General features: G+C 33.8%; 1 protein-coding gene across 1 annotated transcript in view; it reads left to right on the plus strand.

Moving 5' to 3' along the window:
* Positions 1 to 27,916, plus strand: part of TENM3 (teneurin transmembrane protein 3) — a 1,330,030-nt gene that overhangs the window by 37,660 nt on the left and 1,264,454 nt on the right. The window contains exons 4-6 of the mRNA XM_068942557.1: positions 11,458 to 11,538; positions 16,567 to 16,705; positions 26,576 to 26,741. The gene's annotated coding sequence lies outside the window, so the exon portion shown is untranslated. The remainder of the gene's footprint in view (positions 1 to 11,457; positions 11,539 to 16,566; positions 16,706 to 26,575; positions 26,742 to 27,916) is intronic.

Genomic DNA, 27,916 nt, shown 5'->3' on the forward strand with positions numbered 1-27,916 from the left:
TAAGAGGTATGATGTGCATAATCCTTTTATTGTCTATGGAATGGAGAAACATGGGCTTAAAGCAGATTAGAGGGTGAATGATGAGTAAATGGAATAACTAAAAGCATCAACTACTGTGCTATAAGTGATAGTCTCTATGCAAAAACTGAAATATATTTGAGTTTTGCGTTTGGCTTGGAACTCTTACTTAGAAGAACATAATATTTTTAATTATTCAAATGGATGCAACTTTAAATTTTTATGCTGCATCTCTTTCAAATTTTTAACCACATTTGCTGTTATTTTTCCATATTCTTTAATTTTATCATAATAATAATATTATGAGTTCATACCTTTTTTAAATGTGAGATTTTTAATCACAATGAATGGAGTACTTATTATGGTTTAGCTTATTTGTTATATCCTTTTAAACCCAGTATATCCTTGCAGAACACAAATCCATTTAGTTTTGTTTATATTACGTTTACAGTTTATGTAGCTTTATAGCTTAATATATAAACTATCTGAGGCCAAATAGGGAATATAGTGCTAGCTTTGACAAAAAGTATTTCATATAGTAAAAATACTGATAGGCAAACTTTTTCAGAAATTTTTGAGTTAATATCTTACACACCTTCTATATCTTCTTGAGTGCTTGTAAACGTTAGATGATAATTTGTATTTTTAACATTAAAAAAATAAATATATTTTACAGTTAGAGATGTGCATTTAAAGTCACTACATAATTATTTTATGAAATACTTTTTATTCATTTCTCTAAAAATTATTACTACCTAATTTTGCATGCCAGTGGTGCAGCTTAATCTTTGTTTCAAGGGATTAGATTTGCCATCACTTGGACATTGCAACTCATTAGTTACCTGAGGTTTCCCATAAAATGTGTAAATACAGAAAAGATTTATACTAGTTCTGTTCTATTTGATATAGCAAATGTTAAGAGAATCCTAGCTTGGCAGGTTGGACGCTTTATTGGAGTGCTGTAGGGTCCCATAGTTTGCCCATTACCAGACCAGACTTAGGTATCTGGCCTGTCTAAGATGTCTGATCCAGACATTTAATCAAGGAGATTAAATCTAGAGGTTTAAACCTCCAGCTCAATCTCACTTAATCATCATATTTCTTTCTAGAATTCTGTCTAGGATTTCTCAGAATTTCCAAGAAGTCTGCAGCATAGAAAGTTTAGTGGGTCCCAGGTATACCAGAACTGCTGCCCACGTGTAGCTCATTGAGCCAGAAAGACTGCTGTTCTACATTTTTCTTTTTGAAGATCTTCTGTTATGTGCACCGTAATTTCTGTATTTTCCTATTTACCTGTGTTACATGATTACTTTCCTTACAGCACTTCATACAGATGTTTTCTAATGTCTAGCTAATTCTAAATTATTTGTATTACCACTGCTTTGCATGGCACAAATAATATTTTCTATACACTTTTCCCATCTCTATATGCCTTTGCTTCATACAAGTATGCTGTATTTTCTCTTTAATACTTGTATGTCACAGTTATCTCATTTTTTTCACTCTTACTTGTTTCAAATGCATTTGTTAGTCATACCTCTTCATTTTGTTTTTTTGTGCAAGATGAATAATGCTACTGAAAACTTCTTCACTCAGTATCTTAATAAGGTAGTAGTTTTCTCTCACAGAAATATTTTCCTTCATAAAAAAGTTTTATCTCTGAAAAAAAGTACAGAAAAATAGGTGACTTGTCCTGATTTTTCATGTCAGAATTTCTCTATTTGTATACTTACTACTGAAAATCTATATTCTTCAGGAAAGCAAGCTTGTTTCCAAGTTGTAGATCATGTACATCATTCAGCTTAATCTAATTTTCTGATGTTTTATTCTAGGGTCTATTGGCATCATATTCCTTCTGTTGTTTTGCACAAACAACACACAGTTAATTTGTCCGGCGTGACATTACTTTGCAGTTGATTTTGTTTGATTATGGGAACAGAGATCCACATAAAACACAAAAATAAAAATTTAAATTTTAAAATAGAAAAAACTAGAAGTTAGATCTTCAAATGTTTCTGATATTGCTAGGAATTAGTCTTTTCTAAACTGAATTTTTGTCCAAATCTGTGTTCCTAAATCAGAAAAGGAGTTAACCTTGAAATTCATCCTCTACCTCTGAGTCTCAGTCTCCAGGTATCTTAGATTAAGGGCAATCTTTTTCACCTATTGAACTGTAATAGTATTAATTTTCAGAAGAATATATGGGATTCCAGTCTAGCCCTTTCAGCCAGCTCATATGTTGTAGAATACAGAATGTTATATCAAGGAAAAATTAGATAAAATATTTTTACACAAAGGGAATATAGTTATAACCAAAAGAAGACTTTTTCCTCAAAGGTATTTTAACCTTTGCCTAGTTGTGTATGATTATTTCTGTTGTGTATCTATATTTACATTTCTTTGTGACTTGATAAAATTAAAAATGCATATACCTTACAGAAATCAGTTCTATCAGGAGTAATCTGTTTCCTTACTGTATGACCTTAGTCTTCTCAGATTTCTGTCCTCAGAAATGTCAGATGATGTCTCCATTATGGTCCACTATTCAGTAACAGATGGTGATAACATAAAAATGGCATTCCAGGTTGAAGATAATGTGTAAGCTAGAGTGGAAGCACCTGATAGGCAATAAACACATAACAATAAAAAACAGGTTTTCATGTGGAAATATATTAATAAGAGAAGGAGTATCTAGCCAAAGTCAGGATGTAGCAAAGGGAAAAAGTAGTAATATGGACAGAAGTAAATAAACTGTTATATTTAGGTGCCATAGCAGTCTGTGACTGCCATAAATATTTTTTAAACACAGTTTTGTTAATTTGTATTCATTTTGTTGTTATTCAAATCCTACTGTTCCAAGAAGCTTTAGAATGATTTGTTACTGTACCTATAAATAAGTACAGAAATACTTTAACATAGGTATATTTCATAATGTGAAATTATATGTTACAATATATTTTTAATCTTATTTGAAAAACCATAGGCACAGTTTTTTGGTCTTTACTCAGAGAAAAACTGAATTCAATGAATTTTTAGTTATTCTGAAAAATTATTCTGAAATTCTCATTGTATTTGCATTGGAAGTTTTGCTCTCTGGTTAATACATATAATTTAGAGCTTAATGTTTAAAAAATACATTGTTTTTTAGTTTTATGGTGATCGTAACATAATTCATTCAGGATGACATTGTATTCGTGATTCTTAAAAAGTTTAGAGTTGATTAAAATTATAGTATTTTTCATTTTAATTTTGAAATAGAAGGTATATGTTTGATGTGTTCACAGTTTTTCTTTGTGGCAATACTAACAAAATACTTCTGGTAGATAATATGACTTGAATTGCAAATACGGATGAAAAGCATATAAAGGAATAATCTTTCATTCCTTATTGTTTTTAGATTTCCAATTCATCTATTTTCTTCTACTTAATCAATTTAAGTACATAATTTTATATTTTCATTAGGACATTACATTATCAATACATGTGACTTGTATACAAAACCGCATAATTTCAAGGGCCTTGATAATTCAGTAGATCTGAAAAATCATCTCTTTTTGAAAAAAAATGCTGCCAAAATATAGTCTAACATAACAAAATGTTTTTATATGATGTAACCGACCATACCTTATAGGCATATAGGAGTACAGCTGAATTCTGTTTCTATTGAAATAAAATCTGAATTTTGCCTTGAAAATAGGATCAGATGTTTAATAGTGTAAAATGTAAAAACATGACACGTTATTCACATATATAGTTTATGTGAATAAATAAAAGCCTTACAGAAATGTCATTACATAGATACAGCTTTCTATAAAAAAGAGTAGACTTGTATTTTTTTCTGCTAAAGAGAGCTTGCGGAACTTAAATATTCATGAAGCACAATAGTTTCACAACAAATCAAATTTAATTAAATGATGCATTTTCACCACTTACAAAAGGTTTATTAAAGGTTTATTTGTTCATGCAAATTAAAGTGTTAAAGTAAAAATCCACATGAAACTTGGCACTAGCAATTAAAAAAAAATTATTGGAGGATTTCTCGCCTCACTGCAGTACCTTGCCATGTTTAAACTGCTCAGCTTGTCATTTAGAATCTTTAATGAAACCAGGGAGGAGGCTATTTATTTGCATAATAGGACATAATTTGCTGTGGTGAGGTTTTAATTATTTATAGGCTGTCTAAAATATTTAAAATGGCATCACTAAGGAGCATGAAGTGTTGGATAATGCCTTCATTTCAGATTTCCTGCCGATTCCTTTATGGGTCAAGCATTTTATGTCTAATTAGCATATAAAGATAGTAGCTTTAGAAGAATAAGGAAAACAAATTCTATTCAGTATGTTTGCAACCCGAGCAATTCAAATCTGCCAAAGGTCACAGGAAGCAATAGAAAGTACGGAATGTGCCAGAGAGGTACAGCCAAAAATGAAAATGATTCATCAGATGTATGAAATAAGCCTAAGGCATAGTTCTGCTTAAGCACACCTTTATCACTGCATGCTTACCTCTAATTCTTTATATATATATACTTCCTAAAATACTCACCTATATTTCCTCATTATTTAGATGCATTGTAGTATTCTTGTAATGAGTCTAGCAAAGAAGTATTTTTTTGTAAAATAATAGGTTCTAAATTGTTCCTTTTTGTAGCTTGTTTTAAATCACTCCAAAATGTTGATGCATTTTGAGGGATTTCGGGCATATGATACAGAGAACTACCTGCTGTTGGTATCTTCCTTGTTAAGTATTGAAAGCAAGGACAAGAAGGAGGAATAAGACTTATTTCCTTCAAGGAGAATAAGTGATAGAGTTGATTTTCCTAGTGGTTTGACCATTCATACAGATTTATACAGACCATCAGATGAAATGTAATCCAGCTTTAAAAAATAACCAGGACATGTTTAACTTTTTGTTACATATTATGTCATACAGTGCAATCCAACACGTTTTGCAAAGTAATCCTATCATTTCTATATTATAAATCAGGGTAATTTTTCTTTCATACATCTGTGCCTATCAATTCTGAAGATCTGTGTGCTCTCTACATAGAGAATTTTATTAGAAAAGCAAATTTCTGTATATGTGAAAAGGAAAAATGTAGTCCTTCATGCATCAAAGATATCTGCAGAGGGACATGAAATCAGACTCTGGGAAAAATTGCATGGCTCAGAATTCTTCAGAATATTCTTCAGAAGAAAAGAAGCAGCATGAAAAGGAAGCCAGGAAGGATGCATGCAAAATATAAACTGTTATATAAACCATTAGGATTTTCAGGCTGACTTGGATCTTAAATCCAATGCATGGCTATTCACTATATCCTCACAGGGTTATAGGATACTTCAGTTCAGAAGGAACCTCAGGAGATCTGTAGTGTAACCTCCTGCTCAAAGTACAGTCATCTGTGAGATCAGACTAGTTTGCTCAGAGCTATATCCAATTGCGTCTTGAAAACCTCCAAGCATGGAGACTGCACAACCTCCTCAGCAACCTGTTCCTATGCTTGACTGTCCTTGACCTGAAAAAAATTCTGCTTACGTCCAGTCAAAATTCTCTCCTGTTTCAATTTATGCCTCTTGTCTTTCCACCACATACCATTGTGAAGAGCCTCTGTCTTCTTGATAACCTCCTCATAGGTTAGGGCAGGCTGCTATTAGGTCCCCTTGAAGCCGTCTTTTCTCCAGGCTGAGCAAATCTTGGTCCCTCAGCCTTTTTTCACGAGGCAAGTGCTCCAGCCCAGGACCATCCTAGACGCCCTCCACTGAGTTCTCTGCAGTTTATTGATGTCTTTCTTGTATTGGGGCCCAAAAACTGGACACAGTATTCTAGATGTGATCTAACAAGTGCTAAGTGAAGTGGGATAATCCCTCTCTTCCATCTATCTACTGGCCATGTTTCTGTGAACACAGCCAAGGAGACTGTTGCCCTTCCTTGGTGCAGGGGCACACAACTGGTTTACACTTAGCTCACTGTCTGCCAGGACCCCCAGAGCCTTCTCCACAAAGCTTCTCGTCAGGCAGTCAGCCCCAGCCTGTGTCATTGCAATGTGCTTTTTCTTCCTACGTGCTGGACTTTGTGTCTGTCCTTGCTGAATTTTCTAAAGTTGCAGTTTACACTTTCCTCTAACTTCTCTGGATGACAGCCTTGCCCTCAGGCATATTCACTGGTCCATCCGTTTGGTGTTATCTGCAAACTTTTTGAGCAAGCACTCCCATCACCCCAGGTCATTAGTAAAGATGTTAAACAGGACAAATCCCAGGATAAAACCTGAAGTAGTCCACTTGTTCCTGGCCTCCAGGTAGAGTACAGCCCATTAACTACCCTCTGAGGGTGATAATCTAACCAATATTTTAACCACCTGTTTGTCTATCAAACCAGACTATAACGTTGTAACTTGGACACAAGAATAATTTTAACTTAGTCCTCCTACTTACAAAAAGGACATGTAAGAAATCCTAACTGCAGTTAAAACATTACTAGTTGTAAAAACATAATCTCTTTCCTCAAAGAGACTTCTTCAGGAGAGATTTCTGATATTATACTTATAATATTTCTGATCTAATATATAGCAACATAAGATGAGAACCCTCTGAGGTGAAAAGATACATACTCACTATATGAAAGTGTTGAGCATGTGCTATATGTGAGTATGTGATATGACATAATGCAGGAATAACATTCAAATCTATGAAAGTGTCACACAGATCAATCAATCAGAGAAAATCAAATTTCTCTTGTTCTTCCACTGTGATAGTCTCCCAGACTCTCCAAATTATGAGAATGTGAAATAAACTATTGATGTTTTCTGCCTTTGCTTCCTGAATGTTGCAATTGGTCTTTAATTGTTCCACCTTAAAACTATTTTTTTCACATTCTGAGTTGCTTTCTCCAGCTATCTTCATGATCTATGAAATATTCAGTAATTCAATGTTTTTTATTTTGTTGCTTGAAATTGAAGTCTTAAAACATTGTTATTACTTAAAATACGTGTCTTCACGTATCCTGAAGTCCTGTCCAGTTTTCAGCTACCAACTTCAAGCTATTTTCTGATGATTTTTTGCAATCTTATTTACCAAGCAAAGCAGAAAAATATCCTTGATTTATCAGTGTCAATTTTATGCGAAGCTTTTTCAAGGTTCAGTTAAACTTGTTACATATTTAACTCCTTGTATTTTCTTCACACTCTTTCTTCAAAGCCACACTTTAAAATCCCATGGACCACAGATATGCACCAAAACTCAGATATGGCTGTCTTGATGCCATAAGTTTTTTTTAGACAGCTTGTAAATATAGGGCTTAGCTGCTTATTGGGTTTTTTATTATTGTTATTTAGCCAAAAGCAACCTGTCAGTTGTGACAGGATCGTGGTGATCGTGGACCAAATGCCCACAGTAGAAAACTTACTATCCTGTAGGAAAGGAAAGAGAGTGTTGTGGTCAGGCAACTGACCACAAATTGCTACCTCTAAATCCTCTGCTGCAGGGGCGAGAAATAAAATTTCAGGACCAGTTTCATTCTTAGTGTAATGACAGCAACGGATTTGGCTAATTAGTAACACAAATTAAAAAATAAAAATACACCAACACGTTTATTCCTATGCATTATTATTGCTATTAAGCATATCTACTCCAAGAATGTATACTCCAAGATATATGTGATACATACTCCATGAAAGGGTTTTATGAATAACAATTTTAACCCTGATCATTTTGAAGTTGTGATACCCTTGTTCAAAGGACAGAATTTTTGTCTTCAGTTCTGACAGCTTCTTTCTAAGATTTAGTCTGTGCAATAAATGTAATGATTCCAATAGAACTGTATCCAAACCACTGTTGTTGTTCTGTTTCCTGGCAGAGCTACTGTTCTTATGCTTATGTATCTGTCCTTACCATGTCTTTTGGAGAAACTGGATTATATATAAGGCAAGTTGGCCAACCAAAAAAAAAAAAAAAAGTAAACATTAGTGTAGCATAGTGGAGTTTAAAAAAATTTGGAAGCTATGTAAAATCAATTTCATTCCATATAACATAATTTTACACAAACACTTCCATTGTTAATTGTATAGAAAAATGCTATTTCTTCGCTGAGGCTGCTATGAAAAATCTAGGCATTAATTCCTAGTCAGAACTCAATATTTCGTCTTATTATGGAAGCTATGCTTTCTTTTGAATATTAATCTTACTATTTTCCATATTACTTCTTTTGTTTGCATTACCCTGTGTTGGCCTGTCCTTTTTTAGTGTTTATGTTCTCTTTCTAGCTTTGAAATTACACACATGAAATTCTGGAATTTGTAACATTAGAATGCAGTTATGTCTTTCCCCTCTCACCCTTTTCTCCTTGTGCAGTAAAGTTATAAACCTATCTTCTGCCTTTCTGGTAGAAAAAAAAGTGATTCTTTTGAAATAAGAATCTGAGTGAAAACATCTATTAAATAGGAATAAGCTTCAAGAGTATATGCAGGTGAGGACAGGCAGTTCAGTTTTTCAGACATTTGATAAAATGATCAGAGTTTAGGGCAGAGACCATAAATTCATTCTAACCAGGGAAGCCTAGGAAAAAGGTGAGATTAAGAAACTTCTTTTTATTCAGAGTCTTTAGGACAAAGATGATCATGATGGCAATTTGCATATTCAGTTTTAACATTTTAATTTTTAAACTTTCTAATGCTGTCTGTAATCTCATAAATGTTTATTATTTGAAATATGGTTTTACCTAGTTATGAACTGTTATGCTGAATAATATAGAATACAGCCTGCAACAAAAAAGATTTAAGTTCTTCAGTATTGCTGCTCAAGCCTTGAGATCTTATTTTAATAGATGCTTTCAGGTATCTATAACACATGGAAGTTGGCTGAAATTTTGGATAGCATAACTGTACCTCACGCTTAGAGCCCCAGGTCTGTTATTTCGCTAACATGATTCAGTGACCTGATTTATTCCACTAATATTATTTGGTGATAATGCTAAATATTTGAGTACCTTAATAAAGAAGCTTATAATGCAAGTCTGAATTTAAAAAAAAATGCAAATGCTAGAATGCTCAAGGGTTTCTAAATTAAATAGACAACAAAGCAATTAAATTAAATTATTTTGATCTACTCATTTTAGGGCTTTTAAGCCAGAGAGTCATCAGAGACATAGCCTGCAGGCAAAGAGACTGGCTGCAAAAAAACCCTAACATCCTAGATTGCAATACTTCTTAACAAACTAAAAATGGATTAAACTTCATTAACTTATAACTTTAACTTTGATTAAATTTACCCTCCTTCACCCAGCTGTTAAGCCTTTCTTCCCTGAGCTGTGCTCATAACATTTTTGAAGTTTCACAAGTTTAGGAGGCTTCTACAGGCTATCTGTTCTGTTCAAGTTTGGCAACAGCCTTTGATGTTCTTTATTATAGGAGAGTGAAAATTTCAAACAGATGTATGGCTCAGGTAAAAATAACATTACCAAGGTGTAACAACTGCTTTTGCCCAGATACTTTGCAGATGGATGCAATACCTTGTCATTGGGCCAACAGGATAATAATTCACTGGGCATTTACAAATGCAGTAATCAATAAAAACATGTCTTACCTACAAATCCTTGCACTTGCATAATTTTCCAAAGGATATGTCTCACATTTGTCACATGGTAAAGGGTATTACACTTATATCATTCACTTTTATCACTTAATCTCTCAAAAATACTGAATATAATATTTTTCACCAGCAATATTATTGAATTTATCTAGTGTAAAATAGATTAAATAACTAGCACCTTACATGAGTAACAGAGCTTTGTTTCATTTGTTTTGCATTGTGCAAGATGACAGTTCTTCCGCACTTGAAAATGAGAATGCTAACCTTCGCATTTCAACTCTTTTGACAGTGATGATAATTTGAAGAAAAACTGACTGGAATGGATACTTAAAAATATTTTCATCTTCAGAAAAAATTCTAAGTTTAGTTTCAGGATTTGCTGACCTTACTTGACCAAATAATCTTTGTCAAGATATATATAGTAGACATGGAGTAAGATTGTCAAATGTGCAGTCATGCTATTTGCTTAACATTTAGGAAATCAGAGAGCAAGGATATTAAATTAATTTTCATTAACATATTTAGTGTGAATGTACTGTACGTTTGCCTGCACTGTTCTTTCGATTATTGTGTCAGCATTTCTCATTTATATTCTTCTCTTCTCATCTGATTTTCCTTTGTTCTTAACAGATTTCGAGATATGCTATTGCAAACTAGAGTGCCACCACAATTAATATGTGATTGGGTAAATGTAAATCAAACACCTATGACAATTACAAATACCTTAAACCTTCTTGCAGCACATGTCACAAACAAGGTCATGATGACAGGAACTAATGCTATGCCTATATAGAAAAACTTTAAAACCGGAACTAGATAGCTATAAAGATGATTAGGATGAATTTTAGATTTTGTGTACTGTTTAATTAAATGAAAGATTTTATGCTGCTTTTAACTGGAGACATTGATATTCACAAGATTTAAAGCTCAGTGCATTTTTGTTGAGATATATAGTTTAATTCTTATTCCAAAAATTCACTCCTATTTTCATTCTGTTATCACATTGATTGTCCAAGAGCACTGTACTGCTTTCTGTCTGAGTCTTTGCAATGAGTTTCATTTTATTCTTCTTCCATTAATGTAGCTTCACTTATAGCAATTACTTTTACTAAAGGGGATGGCAAAATAGCATTGCCTTCCTTTAGGCTTTTTTTTAATTTTAATTCCAAAGATAAATTACTGTGCCTTCTTAAAACCCTGCCTGAAAAAATCATTTTCCAAGTAAGCTAGGATTTTCATGAAAGCCCGAAAAATTCTTGTATTAAAACTATGTTTGTTCTGACCGGATTGAAAAGCCTTGGCAAGTGTAGAGTTTTCTGTTTTATCTGAGCAAAACCATTAAAAAATCTGTTCTATGTGAAAGTCCAAAACCAGGGATGAACTACATCCGGAATTGATGTGTTCTGATGAATCATAATTTGCTACATGTGAGAGGATTATAGATGAAAGGTTTTCTCTGTCCAGAACTATTTCTGTTGCATGGACAAGAAAGAACATATAGAAACAAAAAAATATGGTATTACTTTTAATTAGTATCCTTTCTGAACATTGCACAGAAGCATAGAAATATCCTGGATGAACTTACTTTGCTCATATTTTGTGAGCAGTCTGCCTTTTGGATGATGTGTGTGCCAATTTTAAGAGATTTTTGTGATTCTTTTCCCTTGCTATCTTTACTCATTAAATCAGTCATCTGTAATCTGGGAATTCTGGGAGTTTTACCCATTTTTAAGTTGTTATATTTATCCCACCAATTCAGAATTTCCTTCTCCTTCAAGGTAAAAAGCAGATAGTAAAAGTCTCAGAAGATTCAGTAGCACACACTGATAGCCTAGCATAACATTTGATTGGTTACAGAAAATATTTCATTAGAAAACAGTGAAGAAAATTTACAAGAGCAGCATTTTACCTCACAGGAAATACACTCTGTTGTCAAAGGTAAGTACCGCTATCTATACCTATCACACATCTCCAGTGCAGTATCAATATACTTGTCCAAATGTTATGAGCTATTTTACCATAGTTATCTAAACAGCTTTCAAGTCTTTTTCTCTCCTTAGTCATTGAAAACAAGTTTTCAGTTTAGGATTCTATAAAAAAAAAATCAACTTTTTACTATACTATTCTTAATGATCATATCTTTTATAAAGTTTTAAAACTTATATCTGAAGGTGATGTTATTGAGATACAAATTATCTAAATTTAAATGTGTTTTATACATGATTTTGGAGCTGAAAGTAGTAATATTATTTTATCCTCCCATCCTTTCCCTTTTCAGTATTTTATTTCTAACATTGATTCGATTTTTATCTATCTCTCTATTGAAAGATTTTTTAGGAAACATGTTACCTGCTTTGCTCTTCTATGCTCAGAGAAATGTTTATGTCACTAGTTACTCTTCTAAAGATACTTTTCAGGCTCTTATGTTAAAGCAGATTTGCTATGGTAAGGCTTATCTTCTATAGTTTCTTAAATATTGAAGGGCTATAATGGGCAATGAAGAACATTGTGAAGAAAAGGGACTACTTAATAGAAAAGTTTTAACAGAGTTCCTCTCAGCAATCTCTTTTGGTATTTTGAAAAAGGGAAAGAATCCTTAAGAAGACACAAGATGGTACCTAAAATTCTGTACTTCCTGAATAAGTAATAGAAACTGTAAATAACACCAAAGAAAAACACAGCATTTCCAGTGTGACACATTCAAAAATCGTGAATCCATCCTAAATTTATTTTATTCTTGAAATGCATAATAGTATATGTGTATATGCATGTACATGTACATATATATATATAGATATATATGTAGTGTATGTGAGACAGTATCTTCAGGATATGTTGTTTTTAATTTGCCTTCTGCTTTTGGGAAGAAGAGTGTAACCATCCTGGCAAGTATTTTTAAATAGAGGCTAATATTTTGTAGCATCATGGCTCTAAGAGCATTAGCAGCAGTACTGTTATGTTTAACAATACTGCTGTCACTGTTACTTGAATAAAAGGTTATTTTCTCAACTTTGTGAAGATGACAGTTTATCCGAGTGTTCTCTAGCAGAACCTGCAGCAGACAAAGTATGTCATTATCCCACAGTTTCCTGTACAGGGAAAAAACTTCCCAATTTTTTAAACTTATTTCTGTAAGCTGGATTCAAATACTTCTGCTCCAGTGGTATACTACACTATCAATTTCAATTTCCTGCAACAGGAAGAATTTATGCATCCCAGAGAAACCCGTATTCAGGAAGGGTGGGTTTTGGGATTTGAGAAAGACCAAATTTCACTTCAACCAGAGACTAACAAGGTACTACTTATTGTAGGATGTGCTTAATGGATATACTCACGGACATATCATGTAGCCATCTTGTCATGTTCTCAAAGTAGCTAGCATACTGCTCTGTGTAAATAAGCCCTTGTGGGCTGTTCGTAGAAGATTTGTAGCATCTTTCTGTTGCTGCAGCTTTCAGCTGCCATCCTGCTTCTGGCAAGCCTTATGGTGATTATAGACTGCCATTGCCTAACAGTGAATGAGGAAGGTGGAGGAGCTGGCTGTAAATCCCCCAGTGGGACTTGCATGGCAGTTTCCCTATACCATTTTAGAGCCCCTTGCCCTTCATTCATATCATGGCTGAAGCTAGACCTGGTTGTAGAAGCTTAGTTCCATCAATGCAGCCTTGCAATATGCTGTCCTTACCCAAGCTTCAGCTGTTCATAGCTGCAACTGGACATCCTGTTGTCAGATGGTGAGATGCCTGTGTGAATGAATGTATACTATATAAACACTGTTAGATTTTGTTGCAAACAATAATATGAATCACCCAAGCCGTAAAGTGAGAATTCTGTGTGCAAATATATTATCACTCAACCCCTCCAAAATCTCTTGAGTTGTTTTTGAGTACCTGAACTTTGCTCTTATTTCTTAGATAATGTGCCATATACTTTGACACATTGCTGTAAGGCATATATAGCCATATGGAACAAATCACAAAAGCAAGAGATAAAACATTTTTATTAACCTAAATTTCCTTAAAACTTGTTCTAAAACAATGATTATCTTTTTTCTGTCTGGTAATTTTATTTCCTTCCAAGTAAAATATTTTGTCAAAATGTTAGTGGGCTGCATCTTTTCAGTTAGTTAGCTGATTATGAGGTTTGAAAGTATCTTTTCTTCTGAAACAGAACTTTCATTTTTAATCTCATTAAATTATATTAGTTTAGTCAAAAGAGCTCACACTTGGAACAAAATAGAGAAGAATAAAAGTTTAAATAACAAATTCTTTATGACGAACAGCATGGTATAAGTGATGGTATAAAAGCACAGGCATGGTTATCATAATCTGTGAAAAGTTTAATAAATATTAGAGCTACTGAAGGAGCATAGATTAATCTAAAGGCAAGTAATATATATTTACATGTATATGTGGTTACAGAAGAGAATGATAGGGTCACTGATTAAATGAAATAGTGAATAAAATATTATTTGAATTTTTATTCTGTGCATTTTTTACTTATTTGTGTTAATAAATGTTATATTGGAGAAAAATATAAAAGGGCATGGATGACAACATGAGAAATTGATCAGTTTATCTTCAAATTGCATGTGTAGGGGATTAAGGTCTGTTTTTATTTCATATTTACTCAATTTGTATTACTTTGTATTTGTATCTTTTAAACATTCTTGTTCTCCCTATTAGCTGATAACGTTCTTGCATTGTACTTAGGTGGTAATGACTAAGGGAGTTATTTGGAGTTTGCTAACTGACTTTGAGAAATGTGCCTTATGTACTGTTCTAAGAGAGTGATTTTGGAGTGCTTAGGTAAACTCTTAATTGACTCAAAGTGCTGTTTGAAACAAAGTTCCTTAACAATGTAGCTACTACTATATAAGAGGTTAGTATGATCAAGCTTAAAAAAAGCAAGAAAATGAATTTTTTTAATAATAGCAGTTTTATCTTCAGTATGACTTCACTTACTTGAACATCGTTAAATACAAGCTTCATTTTGCTCTATAAGCTCAAATACGGTTAAACAACCCTTCTGTCATTTCTTAGTGGTAGCAGTAAATATGTTTAGTTGACTTGGAGTCTTCTTGATAAAATAATAGTTTCACATAAGACCCTATCCTAGACCCGTATTTCTGCTTCTGCTTCTCAGAACTAACGAAAAAAACCTTTCATGTGAAATATGCAAGTTGTCCTTTCCTAACCAAAGGTATTAAAATTCCTTAGGAAAAGAAATGATAAATATTTTTTATCTGGGGGAAGATGAAAAAGTCAAACAAGAAAATACAGGTACATATGGATGTTTTTTATCCTTTTTCAGGAATATAAGTAATTTACATGTTGCTTTTGAGTAAATACCTAATTTTCAGTTAAGTCCAAGTTTTAAACTGTGAAACATGCATGCCTACAAAACCCAGGCAGAGCCTCATTATTGGCTGGACTGAACTATAAGATCAACACTGTCATGGCCTTAATAGGTCAGTCCCGCAGAATCAGCCCGCACAGGACGAACAGACTCTCTTTCAGAAATTGAGACTCTGAAATAAATCCGATAGATAGACCAAGGACAGAATACTGAGCTTCAGAAGATACCGAGTGTTTCATCTCTATATAAGAGCCTCTGTGGATGAGGGTCCTGACTGCTGTTACCAATCTGAAAATTCAAAGTGGCCTACTTAATCAAGGGCATGCTTTGCTCCTTTTTTACCTTCTTTCACAAATACAGTTTTGACAATAATGCTACAATTTATGAAACAGACCACCTACAGCAAGAAAGTACAATATGAGAAGCAATGAATGAACAGTGTTGTAAATCACGAACTGAATTCAGAAAATTTGTTTTTTCTTCTTTCCCTTAAAGAAGTCCACATTTCTAAGCCGTTTATCTCTGGAGACTACAATTCTCTCTTTTGTAAAACCTATGAGAGAGGGAGTTCCATCTCCTAGTCTAGCATTTAGAAAAGATTTTCCTTTAGGCATTGCAAGAGAGCACTCCCCCAAAAACTTTTTGGAAATTTCTTTCCTATGATAAAGTTAATGTTTTCAGTAACTCTCAGGCTACTCTCTTTAATGTTCACCTTTAAGAAAATCAGTATTTATTAATGCTTCTCAGTACGTGGCTGTTAGATGCTTTTTATTCTTAAAATAAGAAAGTACTAGAGTGATTAAGTGATGGCCATGATTGTATGTTTCACACAAAGATTTTTAAGGGCCTTCATTCCTTACCTGGGCAATACTATACAGTTAGGTAAAGTGATTTAAAGCTCTGTTAACATTAACATCATCTGCAGTCGTTTTTGCCAAGATTTACTGATGCTTACTCTTAAGAGTTAGAATATGTTGTCCCCCTCACAGAGATGCCTTCAGAAGCATTACTAAACCTCGAAGAGTTACATTAAAATAATGTTAGTTAGACAGGGAAGTTGATAGAATTAGTTACAGATGCAGTCTTATTTCAGATTCCCTGTGCACATGGTTTAGGACAGTTTTTGAATACAGTCACAATTTTTCACATAGGTACTAAACTTCATTTATATATAAAATATTACAATGTTATTTCATGAAGAAGCATTCAGTAATCAGTGTTTGCTTTCCCTTGTTGCCTACTCTGTGGCAGCAATTCTTATTTATTGTACATTAATTACAGATCGCTCTGAATACAAAACTGTTAATTCCTTAATAAGATAGCATAGCAGTTATCATGCAAGTCCTGGAGTACTTCATCAACATTAATAACTCTATAATGAACATAAACATTAACAAACATGTTACCTTACGAGGCTAAGGAATATTCTGTTTTACAAATGAAGACTGGAGAAACAGAGAAATTAAATTCAAAAGCATCCTCCAAATTTAGCTAATGAACTTGAGCTGTGCAGAATTTGATTTTTTAGTTTACTTAACATTATATATGTTTTTGTTTGTTCCTAGTGAAGCTTCTATTGACTTCAGTTGCACTCCTCTTGCATTGCAGGTCCTCAGAAGTCAAAATCCCAAGTATCAAGTGCACTTTATATGCCCTGAAGACCTATCCTCAGAAAAGTAATAGTAGATATTAAATCTTCACTGGTAGAAAGACTGTGCCGGTGATAATAGGACCACAGAACTCACTGGTAATCGTTTTCCCTGTCATGGGCAGCTATTGATAAAACTGATACTGTCTGACTGATCATTGGTTTGTTCAGCTAGCTAATGCTTGTACTGTTAAAGAGTTGAAAACAATGTTTGTGTAAAAGATCTTGAAATGCTCACTAGCATGGAGGGACCAGGACGTTTTTTCTATACAAGTTCTTTTTATAAATATTGTTTGTGGCTATTTGGCACATGATTTGGCATGTGATACCTTTAATTAGTATTATAAGCAGATACTCAAGTTCTCAAAAATCAATAGTTCAGTACCCATACTTGGGGACCCTGTAAAAATTGAGTAAGGTTGGCACTTAGCAACTATACACTTTGAAGCAGCGTGCAGGGGAGTTTCTCTGTTCTCTTGGAAAACACTGGTATTTTTGCAAGAGTCATGGAATTGTGTGAACAGCTCAGGTTTAATCTTGCCATTATTTTTAAACTATCTAAACTACTTTGAAAACTATATTGGAATCCTCACTTTGAAGATGATATTAACTATTATTTTTTCCTTTATCCTATATTGCATTGTATCCATTGGAAAGTGACTGTTATATTTCAGCTTTTAATTGACCTGAGTCTTAGCTATAGATACATTTTTGAACTAGGAATTAAAAATTTTGAATTACCTTTTTTTCCCGTTGCTTAGAAATGAAACTTTCCATTTTAAAGTTGAATGGAATCTGCATAGAAAATACAATATTTGTTGGATTTTGCTTTGCCACACAGATGAGACTATTATTATATCACATTAGTCAGAGCACAGCACTCTAATGAATTTTTCTCATCTTTTTTTTTAAACCTATTTTTAGAAAATGCTGTTCATAAAATGTCAGTAGAATGCTACAATAAACAATGATCTACCATGGGTGGAGTTGAGAGGTTTTAGCACTGCAGTCACAAATAAAAAAGGATAATATTTATCTTCCCTGAAATTCAAAAAAAAACCCAAAAAAGCTTCATGTTCTGTATATGTTTTTGCAAGGATATTGCTTACCTTTTTTTTCATTACAGAACCACTTTAACTTAATTTTCCTTACTTCATAAATACAACTTTTAAAACATGTTATAAAATATTGCAGGATCATAGAATGAAAGAAGCCTTGATCAGCCTTTCAGCCTTTCTTATTGTATACTTTATTCCAGCTCAGTTTATTTTTTATCTGACTTACACAGGCTAGTTATTCCAGATCTGTTCTGTTCTAGTCTTACAGTTTATAGTGCTATGAAATTGTCAGATGAGCACTAAAAAATCAAACAACTGTGTCTTTGATGGTGCTTAATTTTTTAAAATTTTTAGAATTGTACTGATTCCTTAACAACTACATGGCTCTGAAATTACAGATCAATGCAAATATCTATGAAGTCTAGATGTTGTGATGAAAAGAATCATATTCTTGATGCATGACTGTGACTTTTGTGGTAGCCCCACTGTAAGCCAGAAACCTGTGCAAAATAAGTTATGGGGGAAAAATCAAACCAGAATTTGTTATATGACACTTTAGAGCATTAATTGTCATTCCTACTGTATTAGGGAAACAGTGTAAACATCAGAGTATGGTTTTGAAATCTATGATTTTGAAATATAAAGCTGCTCATTTCTAGAGGGGGTAATTGTCTTCAGCAGAACTGAGTTATTAATTGAATTCACACTTCAGATCAGGAGGATTATTTCAGATGCTGTGAATGACTGTAATAAGCATATAATTTAGGCATGCTATGGTCAATAGAATTGTTATTTTAGTAATAATAATATATTGATTATAACATGTCAAAAGCTATAACAAGTTTTTCTTGTTTGTATGTCACAAATGTCATTTGAAATGACTTAGAGAAATGTGCAATCTTCATACTTAGGTTCTCTTTTGTGTTAATGGTTTCTTGAACGTTACAGCGTAGTATAACAAGACACATTGTGCATTAATCATGTAAAGCATCTGTAGTGCCCTACTTATCATTTGCTGTATAAAATGATGCAAAACATCACAAAACTTGGATGGATAATTTATAGATAATATTTCACTCTTCATGGCATACAGTATGAATTGATTATTACAACAAAAAATGTTAAACATTAGACCTTCAAGTCAAGCACTTCAAAGTTAGAGAATGCTAAAACTGAAGATGTTTTAGCAACAGTAGTTGAGCTTCTTTCTGTGCTTATCGACTAGGAAATGTCTATTATTATAGGAGGTAGTCTGTCTAATGAAGAGTGGGGAAAGAGGAGGAGACATACAAACTATTGAAAGTCTAGTGAGAGCTGCCACCTACAGCAGTTTGAGATCATCCAAACAACTGAGGCTATGACTGAGCATTTCAGCGCTAAAGAAAACAGACTAACTTAAATAATCTTAGTAATGGTTAAAGGTAATTTGCTTTTTACAGATGTGGATCACATGGTCCGATACAGTGTCTCTAAGTACAGAAATGTGAAGTAATTCTGAGGGACAGAAATAAACATGGATGTTCACATCATTTTTTGTTCATCTTTTATCACCTCAGGCAATGTAGAGTTTCATGTCTTACGTAAAGGACACTTAACAAGATCCTGTATTGAATAAAAAGATACTAATTCCAAACATGCAATTTTAAGATGCCCTTATCATAGGATTTGAATGATTCAGAAATATTAATTAATTTTTACAATTATAGTATTATCCTGAAATGGCACATGAAGATTAGACATTGCAGTGAAAATTACCAAGTGTCCATTCACTTTGGAATTTCATCTTAAGAGAATTAAGGCATTATTTTTCAGAGTTACTCATATTTTTATATATTCATATTATTCATATATATTCATATTCAAAGCATAATTTTAGTTGCAGTTGTGAACGCTCAGAAAACCTACAACAACTCGCAGTCTAAAAATTCTTCCAGGTGTCTTGTCCTTACGTTGTACCCTTTCCCTCCTCAGTGCTTGTTCCTTCTCTCCATCCACTTCTACTCTCTGGGCTTTGCGCTCTGCATATCCTTTCAGAGATCCTTCAAGTCCTGTGATTCCTGCAAAACTGTCATACAGTCTCCTGATGCCCTAGTATTTTTGTCCTTATCCCTTCTGTAACATGCTGCTTAGCTGCCAGAACATGGAGGATTTAATGTTTCTGTTCTTAATCCCTGTGTCTAGTGGCATCTTACCAGTCACAAGGAGAAATATCAGAAAAAGCTATTTCATCCTGTTTACATCTTGAAAGTAGAATTCTTAGGTCCTTCATTAAGAAAGAGCCTGTATTTCATACACAGTGGGGTCTGCAGAGTTCGACTGGCTTCATTATGGACATAATCGTTGGAGAATGTAGCTATCAAACTAAGTTCAGCTGTAATGGTTGTAAACCATGTCCTGTGTAACAAATTCATGCTTCAAAGCATGGAGGCAATGGATCTTCTCAAACAATTTTCCTTTAAAAAAAAAAAAATTGGAGAATAACATTCTTTTCTCTTGGTATACTGTTTTAACTGAAATTTATGAGTAAGGTCAGCCTGTCCTAGTATTTTCCAGAAAAGCTGAAAATGAGTAAAATTCAAAGCAGTGGAAAACAGAGCCTTGCAATATAAAATGATGACTCCCTAAAGCACCCACGCTTTAAGATATGGGAATATGATTGAAGACAATCTGATAAAAATGTTTCCAGTTGTTATATCATGAGTTGCTATAGGAAATGTGCACTTTCCTTGCCAACTCTAAATGCAAAGTAAAGCTATCTTGCTTTATTCTTGCTTCATTAAAATATATTTTCCTTGTGTTTTCTACTGATCACATCTCAGCTGTCAATCTGTAATGCTATTGACAAGTGGGATATTTAGTGAGATGTGTGATGTGTAGCTTACATGGTTTCCATAAAATTCCTAAGTCAAAAAGGCTGTTTATCAATTTTCAAGAAGTACTCGTAACATTTTCTTTATATGAAGCAAACCTTTCTGAGCATAATAAGTTGACTTTCAGTTATCCAGATCTGATAGATGAGCAATCTGTTTTTTTGTCCATGTGTGCTAGCGTGCAAGCTAGACCATTAACCTAGCCTATGTTGCTTGGCTTATATGTAGTGTAAAAACTCAATAACTCTTCATCAGCATCTGGCTGGAGGCTGCAGGTGGACAGAGCTGTCTGTTCTGACTAGGGCTAGTCTACTGATAAACCTATTACAGATTTATCTAATTTACTAGAGTAACAATTGGAATGATAAAACAAAGAAGTGAACTGCCCATATATGAGTGGTCCATCTAGTGATTTATGTGGCAGAACTAAAAACATTAAAATCAGTTGAAAAATAAAAACAAAACTACCATTGTTCCTCTCTTTGCAACTTTATTATACAATGGGCTGATTTTCAGGAATGTCTGTGATAAGCTAGGCATAATTATAAAAATGAAGATAGAGTATTATATTGATCACACATATCACACATTAGTTATCATGAGTAAAAGCAATGTGCAGTTTTGGTCATCCACCAAAGGAGACTAAGCTTGCTTACTTGTGTGCATTTACCTGAATGGTTTCTTTGCTCTTAAGTGCATGTAAGGAGAGTCAGATTTGAAGATCTAATCTACTGATTACATAATTATAAAATGTTACTTGCCTATTCAAACTGTATCACCTTCTTTACTATAGCAGTAATTTTTCCAAAAGTTAAGGCTAGTCCTTTTAAAAAATTTAATTACTATAAATTAAAACTTTCCAATGCAATATTTAATATGCATAAGACAATTTGCCACTGTATTTATCTCTGTGATCAAAATATCATTCATCATTCCACTCTTTTTTTTTCTTAAAAACACTGAATATAGCAGTAAATTTTATTATCTCAATGAGCTATCAAATTGTTATGTAGTGTAGTTAACCTTTAAATTAAGGACTTGATATTTTTTCTGATTTCAGAATGGAAAAAATATTGTAGATTTAGTTTTGTTTTCCTTTCAGTGTTTTTTTTTTCCTCCACTGAGGTCTTCATTTCAGGATGTCTTGTCTCATTGGGGATGCTTGGATTACCAAAGTCACTGTTAAGGCAGCTTTTTGCTTCTGTTTCCATTTCAAAAATCATCCTATTTCCTGGAATTTGTATATCATGATAAAGGTGAATGCAAGTTCCTGGTACATGTGAATCATATGATCTTAGACAGAGATGAGGTTAAATAGAGCCAACTCAGCCAAAAGAACCTCATTTATCCGACATTTTGTCCAATTTTATACTTGTTTATCTCAGTTGATTACAACTGAGTTACATCCATGGGTGGAGCTTATGAGTTAGGGTATTGCATGCGATGATATTGGAACTAGATAGGTACTCTGCAGCCAGTAACTACACTAATAGTCCTTTTAGGAATTTAGCACTTTATTAGACTGACTAAATCAGTAATCTTGAAGTCCATAATCAGCTGATGGTACTTAGCACTCCAGAGTCTGACCAGTTATTTTTTATATATCCTAAGCTGTTACTTATCACCACTTTGGGACAAAAAAGCAACTCCTTTATTCTACTCCCTTTTGTTCCCTCTCTCTCATTTCCAGCTATTAAATTGCATTTACACAGCTTATTTTTCTAATATTGCATTCATAGTAGCTAAAAAAAGTAGTTTGACATGATTAGGAATAGGAGAAAAGATGAGGAGTGATGAAGAGTAACATTTTGAAAAAATGAGAGTCCTATTTTTTTGTTTTGATTTCCTGTTGTAGGAATTTAAGGGCACACTTGTACCATTAGCTAGGCATAGACTTAAGCATTCTCTCACACCAAGTGAACTGTCTATCTGTCTCAAATATTTAGGCTCAGCTTTGGTTGAAATTTCTGCCTGCGATTTCTGCATAACATTTTTTTCTGAATAACACAGTCTGAGGTATATGAGCAAAACTTGTTATCAGTTTTTCCCCTTCATACTTTCCAATCAGAATATAGTTATTTCAAAGTATGTGTGCATCTAGGGTGTGCTCAAAGGGTGTATGCCAGTCATGCATCGAGTTTCTCTTCTACCCTCTGTATGTCTTGTGTTGCTTACTCTGCTTGGCACCTTACTTCCATTTCATAAATCTGCATGGCGTTTTTCTAAAAGCCACCTTATCTCTAGCCGCACTTGTCAGCTTCAACACCATCCAAAAACTCCAAGCAACTTCACACCTCAATGAAGGCGAAAGGTTGCATATACTATACTTTCAGAAGTAGTAAATAAGTGACCACAATTTCTTCTGTAGCATGCAGATTACACAGATAATCAGCTCCAGGTTGTAATTTATCAGAAACTGGGGCCAGTGGTTTCCAAGGTTTGGAAAATATATTTAGTCTTCTTAAAAGTGACATCTGTTCATTCATGAATGAATGCCTTTAAGAAGCAGATCCAGATATCTGTTTGTCGTTTATTGTGAAAATACTCTAGTTGCAGACTATCTAGTTTCTTTGAAACACCCACAAGCAGTTTATTTGCTTGTGCTTGTATTCAGAACAAATTTATCATTTATTTATGTGGAATTCACAATTATTTTGTCTTGAGTCACTATGTAAAAGCAAATTTCTTAATGGTGAAACATACACATACATACATACATACATACATACATACATACATACATATGTGAAAATGAAAAGTTGTTGCAATTAAACTCAAGAAGCAGTAAAATTACTTTTAAGGTTCTGGGGTTTTGTTTGATAGAACAAGATTTCATTTAAGAATCAGTGCGTGCATCTTTGCAATTAAATTCCATTATATGGAATTATTTGCTATTTCTAGAATTATCCACTGGGGAAGATAAAGTGGACTTTATCCAACTTGGTTAACTGAAATTTAGAAATTAATCTATTTCTAAGGGATTAGCATAGCTATCTTGAATATATTTGCAAGTAGATTCATATTGCTAGCTCATTCTGATATGCCTATGCTGATAACAACAGTTTTTAAAGCTACTTAGTGTGTCACAGAAATGTAGCAACTCCCCTATAGGACTGGTTTAATTATTTGTGGAATTGGTTAAGGTTATACACTACCTCAATAAAAGAGTTTCATAATGTATTAAGGAATCATTTCAGTCATGAAACTTAAAAGGTAACATACAGAATTTCTGAAGAAATACTATCTTAATTACAGCATTTACCGTTGTTCAAACCCTTGATTTAGGTACTTGCTTTCTTTTCTGAATTCCATGTTAAACGTGATTTCACATATTGTTTAGGTATTGTGTTTGGTATAGAAATGGGGTCTTAGCTGGGAGCTATTAATTTTGTCAAACCACAGCTTTTGTCTTGAATAATTAATAATTTCTTCAATACGTCATGAATTCAAGTCTTAACGACATCTGATAGGCTCACACTCAAGCTCAAGAGTACATAGTGAACCTGCAACTGAAATTATGTTCCATTTACACAAAAGTAGCATTTTGCTATCAAAAGGCATCATTTCATAATACTTATTTACCTTTGAAAATCTATTGACATGTCTGCATGTGAAGTTACAGCTGGTTTTACTTCACTGTTCTAAAAGTTATCACAGAACTTTGATACAGACATTTATCAGAAAGTATTTGGTAACAAAAATACTATACTGTATCTGTATCAGCCAAAATTCCTAAAGGAAGTTAGGACCAACGCAATGTTTCTCTTTTTGCACTTCAGAAGGCCATTTTAAAAATCATAAAGTTTTTTAAAGAAATTATATGCAAGTTCAATGTACCTTAAAGTATGGAAGGCATATCAGCAACCACATCTGAACATTCAGTGAAGTCATGAATTGTTTATCCTAGTATACTAAAGATTATTCTGTTCCATCCTATTAGCATATAATATCATAAATATCTGAATGTTTTTGTCTTTGTAAAGAGGGCACAAGGATGTAAACAGAATGTGATGTATATCTAAGTACTTCAGCACAGGTTTACTGATTCTTTTTATTGATTTAGTCACATACACTGTGAGTCTTTTCAGTGCTGGTCATAATACTGGGTATTCTTCCTTTCAGAATCATTATCCATTCTATGAAATAAAATGAATTCGGTTAAAGTAGTCTCAGGTAATGATTAATGAGAAATCAGGCTTTATAGCTGTGAAGAATCTTTTATACAAAGAAAAGTAGATTAAATAAGTTTTGAGTGGAAAGAGTTTCCCACGTTGCTAACATCAATTCATTCTTTAAACAACTGATTTTATTCAGAATCTACCAGAAGGCATTATATTCTAAGTAAGTCTCAACAGGACTTCAAGTAAGTTATAGTAGTTAAGATTCTTAAAGTAATTTAAAATGAAATATGTCACTTAGCAGTTTCTGTCGGTTTCTGTATCAGCCTCGTTTGTCATATAAATCTCTGAAATATCTAACAGGTTTTCATTTGAGTGGTCCTGCACTTGATGCTTCTGCATCTCTATTCAGCTCTTCTGATACTGTCTGGTTCCCTGCCTTCTCCATGACCTGTTCTGTATGTACTTGGGATCCTTTCACATTTTTCTTTTGGCATTAGACATTAACATTCTAGGTTGCCCACATTATCGACCAATCCGTTGCTGTAGGGATGCTAGCACAGCCCATCCTTGGCCAAACTGTTTGGATGACGATAGCTGTTAAGAGAGGGATGTGGGTGTTGAAGGGTGTGTGTGAATGGGATGCCCAAAACTGTCTGAGAGAGTGTTTTGACAGAATTGATCCTGTTAAAGAGGAAGACAACTCTAAGAGGGCTTAAACAGTTAGGGGAACTATGAAGAGACTTTTGAAACAAAGAAGTCAGCTTTAAATCAAGTATAAAAAAGGAAGCATGTAACTTTGGGGAGATACCTTTTAGTCGAAACGAAACAGCAGTCAAAACATGGTTTGACGCTATTGACATCTCCCCCTGGCATCACAGCAGGCAGGATGCAGCAGATAAGGACTTAAACCTTGAGCATGTGTATGTGACCTCAAGGGCTTCTTTCTCACTGGCGTATGGATTAGCATACTGTAAGGAGAGGCACAGGTACGCACAAAGCTCTACACACGAAGGGTGTGTAGTAGAGGAGCCTGCGCTCCCAGAAGAGAGGGGCTTGCTTGTAACCCTCTTTTCCTCTGCATTCATGTGACTATGTGGGTGTGGGTGTGATTAGGACCTTATGGGATTAGTTAGAGAAGGGTGTTTAGAAATTAATAGATGTTACATTAACATTTTCGTAAGTGTCTGGTATTGTGGTTTATCTGTTTTGTTGTTGATCTTGAATATAGAGATCACTGATTGCTGGTTAATTATTTGTCATTAATAACTCAGTAAGCTGCTTTGATCCTGATTTGATTTAAAGTATGTAAATAGAATAGTCTTCCCCTGCAGCAGTTACCAGTTTGTTGTGTCCAAATTGCATCCCAGCAGCTCTTGCACTACAAGTTGCACAGTTTATGTGAGCCAAAGATACAAACCTTACATGTAAGACCGAGAGTAGTTAGTCTGTTTACATTGTTAACAGTTTAATCAGAGAATTGAAATCAGTTCAGTTACAATGATGCTAACACAAGTATGAATTAGCCAGTTCTTACAGCTGACTTCCAGTAATGATAATTAAGACTAATACTTTTCTATTTTCTGCCCCCTGTCTGTGTTGTCTCCCTTTTCCACTACTCCTCTTAAGTCCTAAGGTCAATGGGTTATGCAGCGGGGGAGAAGGAAGGGAGGTGGTTATAGGGAGTCATCAGCATCCTGGATCCTTCACTGGGATTGTTTCTGGGTATGCTGATGTTTATATTTTCTTCTTCTTCATTCCTGGGTACACTTGGGGTCATTTTGATGTTTGCTAATGGAGTCTGTGTGCTTGCTGCTTCTTCACTGGTTTATTCTTCTAGTTTATATCCAAAGTCACTACATGTGATATGTTTTACCTAAGCTAGATCCTTGGTTTTTGTTCTCTTTGTTGTCTCTAACACAGGTTTTGCCCAGCTCCCAAGGTTTCACTCCTCTGAGGAATGTAATTGACCACTGAAGAGTTGTTCATAGCCTTGGAGCCTCTGGTATCATCCTGTGCCCCGTATTCTTCTGTGCTGTTTGAAGCATCGTAGATCATTCATTCTACACCGAATAACTGCTTCTTATTAGTATGTATTAGTTAGAAAAAATATGTAACAATAGACATTGCAACACAGCTGTGCAAAAGCTAAAACAAAACAGGAAATAGTCACTTGATTGTAGGTAATTGCTGTTATAGCTAAACAACCTAAAACAAATCTCTAGGGAGGCTGAGACAAGTCTGAAAGTTTTGAGGCTTGAGCTGTTCTCTTACTACTAAGTCCAGGGCCTGGCAGAAGCAATGGCAACATCATATTTACTTGATTACAAGGGTGCATATTGTAGAGAAACTGAATAGAAACCCTATATTGTTCTGTGTGATTCTTTTATCTTGTGATCACATCGTAAGAGTGATGTGGAGCTTCACAAAAAAACCATTTTCTTTTCTTCCCAAACTTTATAACTGTGTTAATACTATTTTTGCTCTGGCAGAAGCTTTACCCCTGTGACACTTGCTCGACTAATATTTTCTGGTTTTGTTTGTTTTTTTTTTTTTCATAGTGAGTCTATATGGATTCTAATACTGATATAATTAACATTAATGAGTAGTCACGTAGTCTCATTCTAAACTTCTCATTTCAACAAGCAACGCTTCCAATTTTAAATATGTTGTTCTGTGACTTGATAGTGTCAAATAGGTATCTCAGTTCAATCATTCATATTTTTAAGCGTCCTTTAACTAATTTTGATAGTATTCCCACAAAGCTATTGGATTGAAACATGCCATGAAACCATTTTTTCTTGAAAAAAAAGTATGTTAATAAAAATAAAACTATACTATATTCTTATCACCAGTATATCCAATAAAAGACAAATTTTTTACAGCAGCTACCTAGTATTTTCCAAAAATGCAGTTTCTGGATTGTCAGTATAATAATCAATAACTATCTAATTCTTCCCAGAATGTACAAATAGAACAATGTTAGTATCAGACTGTGTATCTTGCACTTGAGCATAATATGTGTACCACATTACACCAATCATTTTTGTAACATTTTTATTCCATATGGTACCATGCTACCTTTCAGGATTTACATTCTTTTTAGCATATTTTGTTCGGGGTGTATAGTCCTGTCCGCTTTTCTTTGCTTAGTTGTAGACTAATAGTGCAATGACTATTCTATTATGGATGATCCAGCAATATTAAGCCAATTATGGCTATAATTTATTCAAATTCCTAAACATCCTTCAAGGACAGATATCC

This window comes from Struthio camelus, chromosome 4 (assembly GCF_040807025.1).
Source record: "Struthio camelus isolate bStrCam1 chromosome 4, bStrCam1.hap1, whole genome shotgun sequence".
NCBI classification, from domain to species: domain Eukaryota; kingdom Metazoa; phylum Chordata; class Aves; order Struthioniformes; family Struthionidae; genus Struthio; species Struthio camelus.